The following is a 4,376-nucleotide window of genomic DNA, read 5'->3' as shown; positions in this document are numbered from 1 at the left end:
GATTTCTGCAAACCTGCCTGTAACTGTAATGAATGAGAGAAAGCAATTACTTACATCAAATGGCCATTTCGGCTTAGCACTTCAGTCGATGTTCAGCCTTTCTTCTTGGTCCTTGCCTAACATCCCACACATTGACATTATCTACTTTACTCCTTATATTATAACCGCCTGCAGCCAGAGATTTAAAGGGACAGTCCCTAAAAATTTTTTTTTCAAACACGATAAAAAAACAAAAACCTCATAAAAGTATTTCCCAACCTGGCTTCCATGACTGGTTAGACAGGGCAGAAACTCCAAAAGCTGTCTCTATTAGGATACGTTCGCACGCGCTGATTTTCGCAGCGGATTTAGCTGCGCATCCACTGGTGCAGACACACTGCAGCTCTGAGCTAGGCAGAGAGCTCCCGCGATGTGCGAGTATACTGCGACTCGCACATCGCAGTGTGTCTGCTGGTAGCGGTGTATTGCCACTACGAGCAGGCACATGTAAAGCCAGCATAGAGCGGGTCTTCGCCAGCGGATCTGCAGCGTAAAATCCGCTGAAAATCCGCACGTGTGAACGTACCCTTAGGCTATGTTTACGCGGTGCAGACATTCCGCAAATAGCGGGCCCCGGCAGAATATGCCAGAGCTGGGACCGCTCGGTAATGCATTTCCGAGTGGATTCCACCAAAAGAATTGACACGTTAATTGTTTCGGGAGCGGCTGCAATCTGGATTTCCTTGGTAGATTTTTGAAAACAATGGGATGCTGAGCTGAATTTTTTTCACCAGATTCCACTCGAAAGTTTGATTGTGTGAACATGGCCTTACAGTAAGCATAGGATAGTTGCAGGACTTCCCCAGCAGGCGTAAAACATTGCACAACTTTTTTTATGGTAAAGTGGTTAAGGATTCCAACCTTATGGGTTGTAGGGTGCCGATGGGCTTTGGGACAAATAATTCAGCTGACCAAAGCTGGCCGCACACTTTAGATAGCAGTTTGACTGACAGTTAAAGGGTTATCCAGCTTTAAAAAAATGTATCACCTATCCATAGGATAGGGGATCGGTGTCTGATCGGGGGTCCACTCTGTTAGTCAATCTCTGGCCGCAGCGGTGTCCTGCTTCAGTCTGTGATTGGCTGATTGAGCTGTCACTGTCGAGACCAGTACGTCTCAGAAAGTGGGGGCAGGAGCGCTTAGTGTGAAGAGTTGAGCCTTGTTCTGGAGATTGCAGGGGATCCTAAAGGTCGAACGCCCCGCGTTCAGACAATTATGCCTTATCCTATGGATAGCTGGATGACCTCATTGACTCAGCCAATAACCCCATAAACATGCGTTCTTGGTCAAGTTGTTTTCAATAGAAAGATAAGGAGTAAGCCACTGCAATATGGCGAGAGAACAATTGAATCAAACAGGTGAAATACAACTAGCTGATCCTTATTTCCCATACACCTGCTGTTATGTGAGGTCTGGTAGCTGCCATACACATTAGGTCAGCCTGTCCTGCCAAAATTGATAGGTTCGGCCAACATTTATAGGTGATCACTTGGCGATTCATATGTCCTGATTAGGAAGAGAGAAGTAAAGGTAGCCTTGCAAATGCATTAGCTGTGTGGCCAAAAGCTATCTCTCCGATCCCACCATAGACATGAATGATTAGCGCGACCAAGAACAAAATAGAAAGTTGAAAATCAACATGGCCAATCCTTCGTTCCCCAGACATCACCTGTCTTGGGAGAGTTGGGCTGACTTTTTATGTGTACAGGGGCCTTGTGCAGCTACCAGACACATTTTCGAGTCTTTCTATTCTCCAACACCTGCTATCAGAAAAGAGTACGGAAGTCCCTATACACATTAATCTATGTATGTTCAGTCTAACTAGAAGAAAAGGGTCATTCAACTCATTGAGGGGGTGCTTAGAATTTGGATAAAATATCATGAACAAAGTCCTCTAATTCAGAAAATCAGTGTCCGGCTGAGATTGCAGACTTCGCAAATCTCTTTTTTATTTTTTTTACATAAAGCTGTTCCCACATACAAAGCCCAGGATAAGTCATCTAAAAATTCTGGTAAACAGCTTGTAAACTTTACAGAACTTTTTTTGCCATTTTAGAAAAAATACATTCTTTTGAAAATTACTTTGGATAGTACTGCTTGGTGAAAAGAATTTAGATTCAGTCGCTGCTCCTAAAATGGTGCTTTCTTAGCAGCTTGGCTGGATGTTAGAGATCTTTGAGTGCTTTCGTACCTGTTCCTTAATAAAAAAAAAAAAATTCTTCTGCAAGTATGGTTGTGCAAGATTCTAAGATTTTCTGACTCTACAGTATTTAAGTCCAAAATTACAAAAACTACTGGACGAGGATCTTTATGGAATGTAAACCATGGTTTTATTGATTTAGGAACTCTGCCTTATTTACTGTTTTTAGGTGGCAATCTGTGAAACAATACTCATAGAGGTCCTCCCTGACTTGGCAGACAGGCGGGCACTAGTCCGACCATATGCTCAAGATAAGTAAATGAAATTCAGAAAAGTCCTTGCACAACTTCTCCTTCCTGGGCAATTCTCCCCTGGAGACTGAGGACAATGAAGATGATGAATCCTCACAAGGTAGACTGAACTAGAATTATGGACAGTGACTTTTGTATACATGTAGTACTGATTGGAGCTAGCTAAAGTATGTTTGACCAAAATCCAGACATAGACTACTGTAGAACTGATTTAGGTGACCAAATCAACCTATCAACTGTGCATGCTATGCATAGCAATGACAAAAAAGTTAATCCTCTGCCCACTGTAAAACTCAGTGTATGCATTAGACTTGTGGTGCAAGATTCCCAATGCAGACAGTCATCTGTGCAATGCTGATAAACACTTTTGCAATTCTATCTGGCCCTTAATAGACGCCTTAGGCATCCAGCAAACCTTTATTTCTTAGCCACCCGACCACTCCTATGGGTAGCAGCTGGAAATGCTGTACTGGGCCACCACAAGTGAAATTCAACAAAGAACTGATGGCAGACTGTCTTCATGTGGAAAGAAGTCGGACGTCTGCGATAAGTTGGACAAAAGATCTTTCGTTCATGAACAATCTCTTAGCAAAGAATGTTCTTAGAACATTCCCAGAATTATAAGAGATCATCAGATTCTTTAGAGAAGATCATTTATACTGGATTGCTCCATTAAGAACCCACATGCCCTAAATAACACTCCTCAGCTGAACCTTTACCCTCACACTTTGGGTTATCAATGAATTTTGGCTCAGCTTTAAGGTTTTCTTGTCTTAACCTGTCAAAAGCCAAGAATTTCAGGATACAACATGTGATTATAGTTGGGTCACCCAAAGTTAACAGCACTCAATTACTAAAGGAATAGACCTGGTGCCAGCTCATTGTGGCATTGACCCTAGCCCAACACCAACCACAATCTCCTCCACTTTCTTTTCATCTTAGCATCTTGATAATGTGCCAAATGAATAATATTCAGAGTCTGGGAATTTTTTTTATAGCTTCTTTGAAGTATTCTTAGTTTTACTGAGCTCTGTCATTATATTATAGGATATGTGGAACCATAAACTGGCTACAATAGTCCGTCCATAAAGGGTCAAAGATGGTAACATGATCTTTTGTATGATATATTATTAAAATACATTCCCTTTGAAGCAACGTGACAACATAGTGCATCAATGAAGCACCAAAGGACCTACTGAACACCTGGGACATTTTGTGGATTATTTTGGTGCAGTAATGGAGAGCTGTTATTTACAGTCTTCATGCTACATTGTTGATTGTACTACCTTAAGAGAGGGCTCCCAGTTCCCACCCTATCTGGATACAGCAACCGTAGGTGGCCCAGATTTTCAAAACAGACGAGTGGGACGGCTTTCAGTGGCGGATCCATTGGGGGTCAGTGGGGCAATTAAGGAAAACTAGGTGTGTGTGCAGCTTCAATTCCCCAAAGTAATAAAATAAACCTCTTTTCTTCAGTGAAGCTAGAAAACCAAATACCAAATGATTTAGTAAAACTAGACAACCCAGCAAACTCTACCTCAATGGGTGGGGGCAACAACATTGTCAGGTTTTACCGGGCAGGGCTTATATGTCCCAATTTTGGCATGTATGTCCCTATATGGAATTGTAATTGGCTGTAGTATAAAGATTACAATGTATTTATATTGCATAGTGAATTGCATAAAATTCAAAGATAAATTGAAAGAAAGAAAACAACCATTTAAAGGGTTTCTCCACCATAAGGTGATTTTAGTGTGTACCTGCCAGACAGTAATGGACATGCTTAGGAACGATCCGTGCTTGTCTTGGGGCTAAATGGCTGTGTTGTCAGTCTACCATAATGCTGCTGATTACTTTGTGTGAAAAAAATTTTTTTTTGAACTTCC

Source organism: Hyla sarda, chromosome 4 (genome assembly GCF_029499605.1).
Source record: "Hyla sarda isolate aHylSar1 chromosome 4, aHylSar1.hap1, whole genome shotgun sequence".
Lineage (NCBI taxonomy): Eukaryota > Metazoa > Chordata > Amphibia > Anura > Hylidae > Hyla > Hyla sarda.
This window is presented reverse-complemented; position numbering follows the sequence as displayed.